Raw genomic sequence first — 16,013 nt, forward strand, 5'->3', positions numbered from 1 at the left:
TGCCCCAATGTTTTCCATATCCATTAACATCTCAAAAGTTACCCCCTCTCATGTAGGTGACATTTACATATGAAGTATCCAATTATATACAACGGGTGTCACTAAATCTCCCATAAAGGGGCGTCTAGGATTGCTCCGGTGTCTACGCCCTACACCATCATGTGTCGCCCGTCTGCAGGAGGGGCCGGGGGGGGGCGTTGTCACTAAATGATGTTATGCAAGGACACTTAGTAAATGTCGCACATCTGTCCAGAGGGGGGAATACAGTGGATGACATGTGGATTACCGGGGATTATATAGAAGGGATTTATATGTGCAACATTAACCCCTTGTGAATGGGAGAGGCATCAGCCTTTTTCCCGTCACGTTGCATATTTTGGAGACCGTATTCCTAGTGTTTTTTTTTCCGTACGTCCTGACACGGGCAATCATGACTGATAAGAAGTCATTCCATCTGGTGCTCAGTGGGGGTTAATCCGTGCAGCGTGATTGTCCCCGCAGGCATTTAGGATGTAGTTTGTCACATAATAGCTGAGTCTCTTCGTGCTCTGAGCAGTCGCCTAGCACTTTGGCATGTAAGGGGTTACAGCAGCACAGCATCCGATGCCCCCTCCCTCCTTCCCGAGCCGAGAATCAGAAGCAGCCGGAGCGGAGGACAGAGCGCACCACCACCGTATACATCCAGGTATGTCACATACAAGTCGGGGGACTTGGGGGTCTATGGCCATGGATAAGTCTATGCCACCTCAATGCATAGAGGGGTCTTCACCTGGATACTCAATAATCTAGTCCTACTCTACTTCTCCATCCTGACTCCTTCATTTCATATCCAACTACTTAGATGTCCTAAAGCTGGACAGCTCCATGAACTTTAGATGTTTAGATGTGGCTTCCTGACCTGATCCCACACCAGAACTTCAACCTTAGATCCCACAAAACTGAACCTGACTACAAAGGATTCCTTACTCTAGATCCAAGTTCATCCTTCTCTTATGTATCCGACCTTTGGATAGTCCCCCAGATCATCCAAGTTTTTTGCTCGATTCCTTAGGTCTTTCACTTTGAGGAACCTAAAACCAGGTGGTTCCAAGAAAGTCCAACGCTGGTTTCTCACGAGATGGAACGAAACCTTTATCTATCCCGAATCCCGTCATCTAAGTCCGTGTATGTTTGTCTATAGATGTTCTATGGTTGTATCCGACATTTCCTCTACTTCCTCTACATCCAATGGTCCATCCGTACCAGTCTGGACTGAAGACGAGCCCTCACATTGCTACTGCTATTGTTTATACTTATTTTGTCATAGTCAAGGTCACAAGGACCTAATGGTGTCTGAATTGTGGTCTACGGAAAGATTGTTGTCTTCCGCTCATGGTTTTGCTTGCCCTTCATGTTGATATATATCTACTCTATAGACCGACTAACCACTTACCCTCGGAACATCCTGAATTATTTTTAGGTTTTTTATTCTACTCTTTGTTTTTGGTGATTCTCTTTACAAATCGAGAATAATGCCTTGAGGAACGATTCATAGGTTGGATGAATAGTCGCCTGTTTCGGGTCTGGGGATTTGGCCGTATTTGTATGGCACAGTATCATTTGTTATGTGAAAAACTTTGCACTTTTGTTTCTCCCCTTTTCTCCTCTTTATTATTCTGTACTGTAACACAGAGATCTATTTTACGTCCACACATCCAGATTCTGTCTCATATCCATCTGTCTCGTACGGTATAGTCATATGTCTGTCTGAAACCCAACAGCCGATACATCTTTCGTCAAGGGAACGGAAGGACACCCAAATACTCACTAGGTCGTCAACTGGTCCTGCCAAAAGCAGTGGGTGCAGACAATGTTAAAGGAAATCTACCACCAGGATAAAGGATTGTAAACCAAGCACACTGACATACATGTCGTGTGCCCCCTCTAGCTGAAACTGCTCTTCTTGTAGCTTTTAATGCCTTTGTTTTTAAGAAAAAGAGGTTTTATGAATAATGCAGATGAGCCTTTGGGGCTCCAAGCTCCATTGACATTTATAGAGTATGGAGCCTCTGAGGCTCATTTGCATAATTTACTAAACCTTTTTATTGTAAAAACAAGGTCTTAAGAAGCTAAAAGAAGAGAAGAACCTGCCAGAGGGGGCACTCACCAGTATGTCAGTGTGCTTGGTTTACAATCCTTCATCCAGGTGGTAGATTTCCTTTAATCTGCAGTAGCTTCACTACTACCTACACAGTGGATTTGTGGTCTTTACAATTGAATCCTATGGCCAATCCCAATCCCCGTTGATTGAGTGGTTGAGTTACCCATAAATGATCATCACAGGAGCTTAGTCCTTACTCTTTGAGTGTGATTCCACCCTTCATGTTTCTGAGGGTCTTCCTACTCACCTCCTCTAAGATACCACAATGGAGGTTCCTGTCTCTGAATACATCTTCTCACGACTTCTTTGGCTGAGTGTATTATCTTAATCCACTCTTTCTAAGTGACTCTTACCCTTCAGCCCGGTAACAATCGCTTGGTGACAGTATATTCTCCACCATTGTCATTCCTTCTACCACCCCTTTCCACCCAAGGTCGTCTTCTAATCATGTCTCCACATTTCCCCTTAACTCATGGTGTCCTTTCAATCCTCCGTTCCGTGTAATATGCAATCTTCTCACCCTCGTGGCCTCCTAACCTTCACCTCCCTGTGTCATTGAACATCATCCTCTCGGTCTTCCATTGTCTTCTGTTTATCGAGGTCGGTCTTGAGTCTTCTCCTAACCAAGGACGTCTCTTCAGCTCAGATTTACTCATCTGCCTCGTCTCCCCTTTCATTTCCATCACATCGTGTCTGTCCATTGACAATTTCTCTATTAATACGTTCCACTCATTGGGGGTCATTTACTAAGGGCCTGATTCGCGTTTTCCCGACGTGTTACCCAAATATTTCCGATTTGCGCCGATTTCCCCTGAATTGCCCCGGGATTTTGGCGCACGCGATCGGATTGTGGCGCACCGGCGCTGGCATGCACGCGACGGAAATCGGGGAGGCGTGGCCGAACGAAAACCCGACGGATTCGGAAAAACCGCTGCATTTAAAGCAAAAAATCTGTCGCGGAGCTTGCACTTAGCTTCACTCAGCCCGGCTCGGTGAACTCCAGCGTGTTCCGATGCTTTTCAACGCAGCAGCGCCACCTGGTGGACGGCGGAGGAACTACCTTAATAAATTCCAGCCGGACCCGAATCCAGCGCAGAGAACGCGCCGCTGGATCGCGAATGGACCGGGTAAGTAAATCTGCTCCATTTGGGCACATTTACTTACCCGGTCCATTCGCGTTCCAGCGGCGGCTTCTCGGACGAGCGTTCGGGTCTTCCGGCGATTCATGAAGGTCCTGCGCCCGATGTCCACCAGGTGTCACTGCTGTGCCGAGGTCCGCCGAGTTGCGTCGGAGTTCACTGATCTCTTCCTAGTGCATGTGAGTATGGCACGTGCGACCAATTTTGTTTTTAAATGCGGTGGTTTTTCCGAATCTGTCGGGTTTTCGTTCGACCACGCCCCCCGATTTCCGTCTTCACAACACTGATCCAGTTCTGACTCTTCCAGATGAAGACTCTGAGTAAAATTTAGGATTATGAGATGAGATTGAGATTATGTGACTGCAGAGCTAGCAATCTGTTCTCTATTCAAGCATGAGAAATCCATGACGTTCCGCTTATGAGAAGTCTCCTGGTGACATGGAGCTGCCATCTGCTAATACATCTGTCCCCCATCGATAACACCTGTCACCCTTCACTCAGGTGTGACATCGCAGCAAGGAACAAATGCTGTGATCGTCTTATTACAGGGTGTCACTTGTCACTTTGCCTTTTTGTTTCTTCTTCTCCCGTGAATATCGGATCATCCACACTTTATTTCCTCTCTCTTCTACTCATCAGTCTTATCCTCCTCCGTTCCTCTTGTCTCATCTAATTACGACTTACCGTCTCGCCATATCTGTATCTTGGACCTTTTCAGGGCTAGGGGCTTGTGTAATGGGACTGATGACATTTTGGGTCTGGTTCTAAACATCCTGTCCGTGCAAATCCAGTTTTATTTAATATCTTAAAGGGCTTGTCCATTTTTACATTCCCTTTTCGTTAGAAAGGTCCACCAAAAATAACTAACACTAACACAGTGCCATGTGTTCAGTTTCCCTACACTGCCTCCGCAGGGGGATTGAAGTATTATATGGAGTCCTTTGAATTTAATAGATTATTGTGGGTCCTCCGGAGACACTCTTTATAGACATTTCCTACTTTTAGTATTGGAGCCACCACCAGGATGCTATATCTGAGCATTTGTAGGTAGGTTTTTCTAAGTCAGACAATCCTATGATGAATTTTCCCCTGACATAATAAAATCACCACCATGTATAAACCCTCAAGTTGTCTCATTTGGGGGAAAACCTATAGACAACCACAATGGCCACTACTGTGATTATCACCCAACTTTTCCTGTCTGCAAAGTAAATCTACCTTAGGAATAAGTTGCTGCTAGCAGACGACAGAATAGCCATGAATGGTTACCTACATTCTGCTGACAGGTTTGCAAGCCAACTCTTCGAAATTCGTCACTTTTTTTAGGAGTCAAGGAGTGAATTTTCAGTGTACTATAAGCAGCTGAGAAGAGACCTAGCTGCTGAGACTCCCTGCGCCCCCTCCCCTCTCCATAGACCGTTTATGTAATCTGACTCCTATGTGTATTTCTGTCTTGTTGCTAGCAAGTGAGAATTCTGTTTCATTGAATTACATACAAAAATGGGCAAAACAAAGCCCTATGCCAACTCGAGATTCCCTTTTTTCCGACATCAATAGGACTTCTGGCTCTTTTGGAAATTCCAGTTAATTTACTTTATCCGCTAGAGGAAAGTCCAATATAAAATGTCAAGAACAGGATCAAAAACAGCGCCACACTTTTCTATTGGCGACGTGTGGCATTGCAGGTCGGTCCCATGCATGTGATAACAGTATTTCCTAATCATAGATTAGCATATTCCCTCGATTATTGCACACGGATAAAACATTGGGAATGGCCACTTATGTTCTTCTCTCGCGACGTTGCTGGAATTGTTACCTTTGCTTGGCTAAACTGAAGAAAGCCATTTCCCCTGCCTCTCATTTGAAAGCGATTTTGTGTCTTCGTTTGCCTGAAGGATGATCCAGACGAGGAACATCCAGAGATTACAGGAGGATAGTTGGGCTTTTACATACCCAGCTATGGAAAATAATACATCTGTGAAGCAGCAGGAGATCTCATGGTTTGATGCTTTATCATTAGAGAATGTGAAAAAGACTTGGAGACGGGGATCTCCCTATTATCCGCCAACAACGCCGGCGGTTTTCGTTGTGATCGTTAGATCAATATAGCTTTACTCTGGATGCATAAAGACGTAGGTAAAAGGACTCTCCGAGAATATCCCAGGGTCCCAGAAGAGTTGGCAAATCCCTGAACTCGGTGGAAGGCTCTCAGATGTTACGGGTTATAGGACAATTCATTTGTGATTTGACCAGTTTATGTGCCGGTTGTGTCCCAAAATGGGGCGTGACTTAGCGTGACGTACAATGCAATGTCCTATCCACATGGGAACATGGTTAAAAAAAAGAGTTGGGTGTGCTCACCCCCCCCCAATTTTCACAGTTCTGCCCATCAGCCTGCTACTTACCAATTCCCAAATGTTTCCAAGTAGGACCTGAACCCTGCAGGACACTACTACCCAGTGCCCAGGAGCTCAGCTGCAGTACCCAGCGCCAGCCTCTAAACAGAGGTCGTAGCTGGAGCTGTGTGCCAGGATCCAAGTGTTGGACCCAGTTTCGGACTGGGTTTCCGTAGGCCCACCAGAGAAAATTATTTTGGGGGCCCACTCTTAATTATCCCTTAGGAAATAGACTCTAGCAGCCTCCAAATTGTGGTGTTTTCTGATGGACCTCTGGGGTTCAGTATTGGGTTGAGCCAGGGGCCCACCGGAGGATCCTCTGGTACTCTGGTGGGCCAGTCCGACACTGGTTGGACCCCTACTGACCTGGATTGGCCACAATATCATTTAATGTTAATGATCTTCATTGTCAGACCTGGTATTGATAGGATATCCGAAAGATAGGTTATCAATTTATGAAAGATGGAAATAATTTCTAAAATAAAAGGGGGTTTCCAGGAATCTGGAAATTCCCTACAGGGCAAGGGTGGAGAAAACAGGAAAGCCTTGTCCAGCTTCCGGCTCATTCCGGCGCTTCCGGTTTCTGGGACCGTGTCTGGTGAGAAGTTCAGGTCATAGGTGGCCTCCTCTGACCAGTGGATGGCACTTCCTTTGACCAGCAGACGTTGCTTGTTTTGTCGCCCCGTGGTCCAAGAAGGCGGCTCATTGGCAAGTCGGACCCCTTGACCTCCAAGCCAAAAAAGCTAGCTGAGGCTCGAAGTGGAGGACTCTAGGTGGTGAACCTTCCATTTCCATATGTTCCCAAATGGTAATAATTGGACTATTTTGGACAACCCCCTTCGATGCCTTCTGAGCGTTTTGAAGCTCTGGATTAAACATACAATTTAATGATCTTTCCCAAAACTGAGAATTTTTCAACTCAGCAAAAGCTTCTTCATAGAATTGTCACAGCTGGTGATAAAATGCCGTGTCTGGAGTCCTCCACGGCTTTAACCAGTTCGTCTCAAGGGAGTAAAACAACGACGAGTGACAGCGAGTTACATCTCCCCATGTACCAGATGTGAGGATCCAGAAGCCACTGAGGAGCTTTGTCATTTCCTTCTCATCTTGAAAGCTGCTGTTTTGCTTAGGGAACGTGTGAAGCTTTGGAGATGGGAAATTCTGTGTAATATAAATGCAGCAAGTTTCTGCTCCTAGGGACCGGTGCCTTCCTCAAGCTCGTCCCTAGGACCTGAGACATTGCTGGGGACATATAGTTTAACTTATTTTCACTTTAAAGTTTTGTAGAGCTGCCGTTCTTTCCATTTTAAAGAATTGAAGGGCTTTGTCTATGTCCTGGGGCCTTGCACCCTGGATGTATAACACGTTTTTGCGTTCAGAGCAGGAGTTATATTACCTATTCTTCTTCGTATTACTCTCCCTGTAAGACAACTGGCTGGAGCAGGAGCCTCCTAACTGTTCCTTGCCTGCAATAGGACACAATTAAACTCCACCTACTTCCTAAGCTCCACCTTCTATCTTTATGTCCAGGTGCTCAACCAGGGGCGTAACTTACTTAACCCTTTTGCCAAGCCCCATGTGCATAAATACATGTATATATATATTTCTGTATATGTCCATATACAGCCATATTACCTCTTCTCCTTCACACTATTCTACACCTGACTATAAGACAACTGTCTGGAGCTTTCTCTCTGTTCCTTCCCTGCAATAGGCCGCACTCAAGCCCCACCCCTTTGTCTCACTCTCTCTATGTGTGTTCAGCCATTACCTTTTCTCCTTCTCTCTATTCTGCATCTAATCAGCTTGTAACACAACTGGCTAAGCAGGAGCCTCCTTCATTTTCCTTGCCTGTGATAGGACACAACTAATCCTCACCAGTGTCGGACTGGCCCACCAGAGTACCAGAGGATCCTCCGGCGGGCCCCTGCTCAACCCAATACTGAACACCCAGAGGTCCATCAGAAAACATCACAATTTGGAGGCTGCTAGAGTCTATTTCCTGGGGAATAATGAATGAGTGGGCCCCCAAATTTATTTTCTCTGGTGGGCCTAAGGAAACCCAGTCCGACACTAATCCCCACCCTTTCTCTCTCTGTATATACATATGTAGTTTGTGTATCCCGGAGTTCAGCCATATCACATCCTTGCCTTATTCTGCATCTGATCAAGCTGTAAGACAACTGGCTGTGGCAGGAGCCTCGTTTCTGCTCCTTGTCTATGATAGGACACAATTAAGCCACACCCCTTTGCTGCCCCTCCCACATTTTTGTAGACCAGCTGTAGAGGATTTCTATTAAACTGGAAAGTGCTGCAGATGGGGGAATATATTTTGTCTTTACTTTCCGCATGGCTTGATCCGGCATCTTGACCTGAGACTCTTGCACGGCTCGGATGCACTTTCCCTCGGGGAGATCCTTTCTCCTTGTTTATGTGATCAGAAGAAGCCATTACCCCTCCTACACCTCGCCTTTGGTTTTATGGCTCTCATCTCTCCTTGGAGCATTGACCTAGTCTACATATAAAGTAAAACACCGAGTGCAATGAGGCGTTTGTTTTTTTTTCCGTCATATCAATATGCGGCAGAGCAATAAGGCACCCGGGAGATGGGTTATCACGTGCAATAATAGGGTTTTGCCATGTAATGGGATTGTTATTGATTGTCCAGCGCTGGGAGCGTAATAATGAGACATTGCAGAAATGTAGATGTGAGGCCGCGCCGGTCCCGCTCACATCTGTATTCCTCCGCAGAGAAACTCAACTAATGGATTATCTGTAATGAAGCAGAAAGCCGAGAGGTCAGCTCTCTATACCTCCTCCGCGCCTCCCTGCCTTCATCGTTCACAAATCCCCCGCAGATGCGCGGTTAAGAATAGTAACAATAAATTGGATTTTTTTTTTTTTTTGCTGCAACCGGTGAAAAAAGAATATACGATAAAACAAGGCTAATACTCGTAGGACCGGCGAACGCTCCGCCACAAGACTAAGTTCACATGATCCCGAAAAGCTCTGACAAGAGAGCCATTTACACAGATTACCAGAAAATGAGGCATTAAAAGAGACTTATATCTATCTATCCCAAGCGCCTACGCAGCCTTTATACTCCGGACCGGAGCAGGAACTCCGGGCTTTGTCTTCCTGGCTGAGATTTATATATATTGATTTCCTTATATTATAGAGCGTGCCGCAGCTTTATCCTATTTAGCTCTATTAGGTGATGCCAAATCCTGATAATGTGGAAGAATTATTGCGGGATAATGATGTATATAGGGACGGCGGTGTCTGTGCTAGAGCGGCAGCTGTCTTCTGTAGCAGAGCTATCGGCAATGACTGACACTCGTGATAGCGTGAAAGGGCTGATTCAGTAATGGCAAGCTGTTCCCTTCAAGGAGAAATCAATCATTGGGACACCCACTAATTGGGAAAATAGGGATCCCCCTAAATCAGTGACGGCGAACCTTTTAGAGACTGAGTGCCCAAAACCCACTTAGTTATCTCAAAGTGCCAACATGGCAATTTAAGAAGTAGTTTATTACTCCCTGCTCTGTCACAGCCAGGGCCGGCGCAAGCACTGGGGATACCTGGGCAAGTGTCAAGGCCCAGAGCTGCTGGGGGGGGCCCACATAAGGCTGTACATAAGGAATCCATGGGGGTGAGGGGGCTGTATCTAATGAAACTATAGGGGGTGAGGGAGGTTGTATATAAAATACCCATGGGGGGGCTGTTTGGGATGATAAACTAGGGAATATTTTAAGGAACAGGAGACTGTTTTCGTTTCTGAATTTGTTATGCTGCCACGTGAGTTCACTGCAAAGTTCACTGAGGCTTTGTCACCCAGGGGCCCCCTGAGGCTCTGTCACCCAGGGGCCTACTGAAAACTGGAGCCTGGTCACAGCTTCCAATCGAATTGGTGTCTTGAGGACATGAATATAGTAGAAAGAGGGTGGAGAGATATAATATTCATGTAGCTTTCCTCCAGGGTCCCCTGAACAGGAAGAATTACAGGGCCCAGAGCAGGAGCTCCAATGATAATCCAGCCCCGTCCATACCTTCTCACATCTTCTGTAGCCCCATTTAGCCAAGGATGTGTCACTTTAAAATAGCAATTATCACAGCACATCCAGGGTAGTCTGGGACTGCAGGAGGAACCATAGGTCCTGCCTAGTGAATTCTGTGCTGTTTTAATGGCCTGAGAGCTCTGATTGATGGCCACCTCTGGCACCCATAACATAGGTTCGTTACCACTGCCTTAATGGATGGAGTCACTAGCCAGAACCCCAAAGGTCAGAAAGACCCCTGGAAATCCACAGAATATGGAACTGCAAGCCCCTTCAACTCACTTCAGGTTTTTGGAAGTTCCATATAAGTCAAGACTCCATTGACCTAAAGGTTGTCTGAAACTTGAAAATTCCCCTCCAGCAGACAGTACATGGGAAGTATCATCCGCACCAGCTCCGACATTAGGAAAAATTAATTCCTGAGCATGAATATTTGATAGATTCCTGCAAGGTTAATGATGGAGAGCAGACGGAGTGACCTATATATCTCCAGCGTCAGGGACACACAGCGCAGTATTGACAGGTTATCTATATTAATGGGATCCCCCCAGGGCTTCTGCCGCGCTGTCAACATAGATTTTTCCACTTCAGTGAGACTCATGTTTCATTCTGCAATTGTGTGGTTCATCCGCTACAAGAAGGTCCAAGACGTGAAGAAAGTGCTATCAAAGAGGCCATTAAAGTGCGAGCTCTGTGGCCTCACACGTTAATGCAGCAGCCAGTCCTCACCCTTATTATTCTGTGGATCAAGGGGTTAGATTTTTCCCACGGCAAAGCCCTTTAAAGGGAACCTGTCAGTGCAAATTTTTGACACTAAACCCCCTAAAAGTCCTTATGGGCCAGTGGCTTCAGTGGCCCAAATCGCCTTGTAGGCGCATCAAAAAAATAAAAGGTTATACTCACCGTGTCCCTCGTTCTATGCTCACATAGGTGCGGCGCATGCACAATGACACTGAGTTATTATCCGGTCTTCACTCGCCGCATCGCGAGAGGAGGCGCCGGATCTTCAGATGTGAAGGGGGTGTCCCAACTTAATAAGTTATACCCTATCCTGTGGATGACAAGATTGCTGACGGTTCGACTGTTGGAAACCCCCCACTGATTAAGAACTGGGGTCCGATTTTTCAGCTATCTCCGGCGCTCTTATAAACAGTGAATTCCCAACACTCCCATAATTCAATTTAATTTAGTAGCAGGACACATGCTCCATTTTTATTTACGAACGTATGGGGGATGTATGTATAGCCACAAGCTTGCGGCCGTACATATGTCTCCCACAGACGGCAATGGGCACACGGAGCAATGCGGTGCCACATGAGGGATAATTTACTATGTTGGGACAACTCCTTTAAGCCGTTGGCAAACCAATTTCTGTGACGTAACATTATAGGGTGTTTGCTTGTAACTTATAGACAGCTTCCATGGGTGATCATATTAGGAGATACCAATGGGGGAAGCGATTAGTGATAGAGTCACCTGTAGCAGAACGGAGCGCACCAGGTATTTTGATAACATTTTCTGGGTGAAGGTTTGATTAAATCATGCTCATCTAACAACTTCCTAACAATCTCCTTTTTTAAGAACGGCTGTTTGATCAGTTTGTTCTTATTGGAAACATAAGGGACCTCTACCAGACCAACTAGACCGGGTCTTGAAACTCAACATACCCAATCTGTCTTGCCAACCTCTTCTATATTAGGCCTCTTTCATACAGTCAGTATTTGATCAGTATTTTCACTCCAGTATTTGAAAGACAAAATCAGAAGTGAAACCAAAAAGCTATAATGGAAACATCTGCATCTCTTCCGTGCTTTGGACCCACTTCTGGTTTTCGATCTACAAATACTGACCAAATACTGATCGTGTGAACCTGGTCAACTCAAAATCAGTAAATCTTATGGCCACCGTAGTATGTGGTGTAGTCAATGTTACATAAAATTTACATAAATCTGCACCCGATAGACGCTCATTAGTCCATCCCCTCCCCGTGTCATTAATCACCCTACATTGTGTCCCGCTTTCCAATAATTGCCCCCAAGAGCCGAGGGCGGACGGATGAGTGACCACCGCAGTGCCCATCACGTAAAATCCGCCTTCTCATAATCGTACCATCATAATTATACCTTCCAGACGGAAATTTGGGGTTTTATATGAGTCACAGGGAGAGAGTGATGTCTCCTGCCCACGCTCACACAAGACTTGGGTGGCTTTAAATATCTGATGGCGGCGCTGAGGAGAAGCAATAAATGCTCCTGACACAACAAAGAGAATATAAAGTGAGACTGTGAATGCTGAATTACTGGCACAGAATTAGAGAGGGGGGGGGGGCACAGGCGGCACCCCCCGCCCCCCCACCCGCTCGCCATGTGCCGGCACTGAGATGGATGTGATGTGCCCACTTGCAGTTCCACGCACTGAGGGAGCGAGGCGGCCAGCGCTTCCATCACTCAGACAGCTGCCTTAAAAGCCTATTAATATTTTATTACATGGTTTGCTTGCTCTTTATGCTCCCATGCTCTGCCTGTGACTGACACATTATCATGTACGCGCACTCCCCTAACAGGGGCTACCCCAGGGGGAACCTTGCAAGTTCTAGATTGCTTTTCTGTCCTGCTCTAGAACCCTGTGCTTCCTATGGAATTACTATATTACACATGTAAAAAGAGGTTCCTTTATATCAATGTGAATGAGGCCGACGCTGCAGTACCATATGCAGCCTGTGGAAAGGTGTGGCGCTGTTTATGGAGGAAAGCAGCATGTTTTTTCCTATCCCTTTAATGGCTGCCTGATATTCCTAGCATATGATTTGAGTCCTATATAAGAGGGGGAGCTTAAACCATGACTCGGTCTTAAAGGGGAACCTTTCACCATCACCACCAACTCCAACTCTTCCCATCTTCTGATCATTGTATCCCCACTGGTTCTATCCTAGTAGGATTTGTTCCTTTAGCCACCCTTCTTGTTCTTAAACAGTGTCATTAATTTTCATGGTAAATATAAAAAATTTATCTCTTTTGCCAAAATTTTGACCAAACTCACAACAACGAAAGGTCAGATGTTCCCAATGACCTGTGGTGGTACATTAGGACGAGCCGTCTTGTCTGCATTCAGAAGCGCAGTGAGTGTTCATGAGTTATGATCACTGTGTGACTTGTAGTTTAGCATCTCTTTTCTATACAGTGGGGCAGATTTACTTACCCGGTCCAGTCGCAATCCCACGGTGCGTTGTCCGACGTGGATTCGGGTCTGCCGCGATTCAATAAGGTCGTGCGTCCAATTTCCTGCATCAGTTGCTTCTGCCCGAGGTCCCCCGGAGTTCACCTGCTTCTTCCTGGTGCTTGTAAGTGCGTGTCTTGCGACACTATTCTAAATATTAAATCCTGCGGGTTGTCCGAATCCATCGGGTTGTCCGACGGCACCGCCCCTCCATTTCTGTCGCGTGCAAGCCGGCGCCGATGCGCCAAAATCCGAATGTGTGCACCAAAATCCCAGGGAAATTCTGCGCAAAACGGAAATCGTCGGGAAACCAAAAGAAAATGCGCTCCACGGACCCTTAGTAAATGAGCCCCAATGTGTATGGTCCTGGTGATCCCAAATATGTTGTAATTTTCGTATTATCAGATACTCCACCGCGGTACATCCTATGCACAGTCTACCTGGTATGAATTCTAGTCTGGGGTAACACATATAGCGATGTACAAGGTAATACCCGGGTAACAGGAATAATAATGGTGGTACGAGCTGTAGAATATTATCTCTCCCTGATCCCGCCGCAGGGAGAGAGGACAGACGTCACGTAACATATGTACGAAGGCGACTTTCATCTCACTGTCTACTAAATATGCCCCATCTGCTTCTGGCTCCAATATTGTGCGGCCAAAATGCACAACACAGACCTGGGTATATTTATTGCAGGTATATATGTATATACCTGACCTGGGTATATTTATTGCAGGTATATATGTATATACCTGACCTGGGTATATTTATTGCAGGTATATATGTATATACCTGACCTGGGTATATTTATTGCAGGTATATATGTATATACCCAACCTAGTTGATTCACTGAAATTGGGGACAAGAGAGTGTAAAAAATAAAATTTAACTTTTATTAGATAAGGATTAAAAAGAATTTATCCGAATGTGTGGAGGTAAAAAAGACCTCCGCCACAAAAGTGTATGTCTAAAACGATATTTTTCAACAAGTCTGGCCCCTACTCAGGCCAAATAGTAGGCTGATCTAGATTGGGGACAGAACCACAAAACAAAAAACGGGGGTATAGGCTACTTATTGTTTACAACAGTCCTGCTAGTAGCTGATGTCAGACCTATGTAACAAAACCACCCCTCTCACAGATGGATTGATAATATACAGAAAAACTAGGAGATCGACACCAGTATTGCCGCCTTACAACCAGCCTAGCCTGGAGTCATTCTATGATGTATCGGAGGCTAACTGCTCATATTGATGACGGATAGAGAACTGCTAATGGGTCTAACTGGAGTCTGAGTTGATTACTCCTAGCTAGTCAGCCCCTAAAGCTGTATAGATATCACTATCCTGAGCTCGCACTCCTAAGATAATAGGACCCAACCTAGGTATATTTATTGCAGGTATATATGTATATACCTGACCCGGGTATATTTATTGCAGGTATATATATGTATATACCTGACCTGGGTATATTTATTGCAGGTATATATGTATATACCTGACCTAGGTATATTTATTGCAGGTATATATGTATATACCTGACCTGGGTATATTTATTGCAGGTATATATATGTATATACCTGACCTGGGTATATTTATTGCAGGTATATATGTGTATGTTACAGGCAAGATATATTTATTATGTTTTTATGGTCAGCATTAGGCCCTTTTTTACATTATGGAGGGAAATCTAGGATTATTTGTATGGGAGGGACACCACTATTAAAATTTGGGGATAAATATTGTGGTTTTGCTCATTTTTGCTGTTCAGAATACAAAAAGATAAAATGTGGTAAGATATAGCACAAGAAATGACAGAAGGTTAGATCAAAGACAAAGACAGTAAGACAGACAATGAGGGAACAGAGGCAATGAGGTGTGTGTGCGGGGGAGGGGAGGGAAAGGCAGGTAGTAAAGAGCCTGAGAAGGAGATTAGGGCAGGCAGTGGTCGGGGAACGTGTAGAAAGCGGCAGGTGAAAAGGCAAAGAGCTGAGGGGAGGCAGAGGAGAGGCTGGGAGATTAGGGTGAGAAAGGGCAGACAGTAGGGAGAAATGGAGGCTATGGCAGGTCATAAGGAAACAGCATGATGGGAGCAGGCAGTAGGGGGAAACAAAGGTGACAGCAAGTGGTGAACAAGCAACAATGCTATGACAGGCAGTAGGGAAGCAGAGAGATGAGGGAAATAAGGGCAGGAAGTAGTGATGCAGGGAGACGAGGGCAGGAAGTAGGGATGCAAGGAGACAAGGGCAGGAAGTAGGGATGCAAGGAGACAAGGGCAGGAAGTAGGGATGCAAGGAGACGAGGGCAGGAAGTAGGGATGCAAGGAGACAAGGGCAGGAAGTAGGGATGCAGGGAGATGAGGGCAGAAAGTAGTGATGCAAGGAGACAAGGGCAGGAAGTGGGGATGCAGGGAGATGAGGGCAGGAAGTAGTGATGCAAGGAAATAAGGGCAGAAAGTAGTGATGCAGGGAGACGAGGGCAGGAAGTAGGGATGCAGGGAGATGAGGGCAGGAAGTAGGGATGAAGGGAGATGAGGGCAGGAAGTAGGGATGCAGGGAGATGAGGGCAGGAAGTAGGGATGAAGGGAGATGAGGGCAGGAAGTAGGGATGCAGGAAGATGAGGGCAGAAAATAGGGATGCAAGGAGACAAGGGCAGGAAGTAGTGATGCAGGGAGATGAGGGCAAGAAGTAGGGATACAGGAAGTAGGGATGCAGGGAGAGGAGGGCAGGAAGTAGGGATGAAGGGAGATGAGGGCAGGAAGTAGGGATACAGAGAGATTAGAGTAGGAAGTAGTGATGCAGGGAGATGAGGGCAGGAAGTAGTGATGCAGGGAGATGAGGGCAGGAAGTAGGGATGCAGGGAGATGAGGGCAGGAAATAGGGATGCAAGGAGACAAGGGCAGGAAGTAGGGATGCAGGGAGATGAGGGCAAGAAGTAGGGATACAGGAAGTAGGGATGCAGGGAGAGGAGGGCAGGAAGTAGGGATCCAGGAAGATGAGGGCAGGAAGTAGGGATGTAGGGAGATGAGAGAGGGCAGTAGGGATGTAGGGTGATGAGGGTAA

General features: G+C 46.0%; 1 protein-coding gene across 1 annotated transcript in view; it reads left to right on the plus strand.

Annotated features, from left to right (window-relative positions):
• The first annotated feature begins 247 nt into the window (after nt 1-247).
• Nucleotides 248-16,013, plus strand: part of TMEM91 (transmembrane protein 91) — a 34,183-nt gene continuing 18,417 nt past the window's right edge. Inside the window, exon 1 of the mRNA XM_072123653.1 lies at nt 248-685. The gene's annotated coding sequence lies outside the window, so the exon portion shown is untranslated. The remainder of the gene's footprint in view (nt 686-16,013) is intronic.

The sequence above is a fragment of the Engystomops pustulosus genome, chromosome 9 (genome assembly GCF_040894005.1).
Source record: "Engystomops pustulosus chromosome 9, aEngPut4.maternal, whole genome shotgun sequence".
NCBI lineage: Eukaryota > Metazoa > Chordata > Amphibia > Anura > Leptodactylidae > Engystomops > Engystomops pustulosus.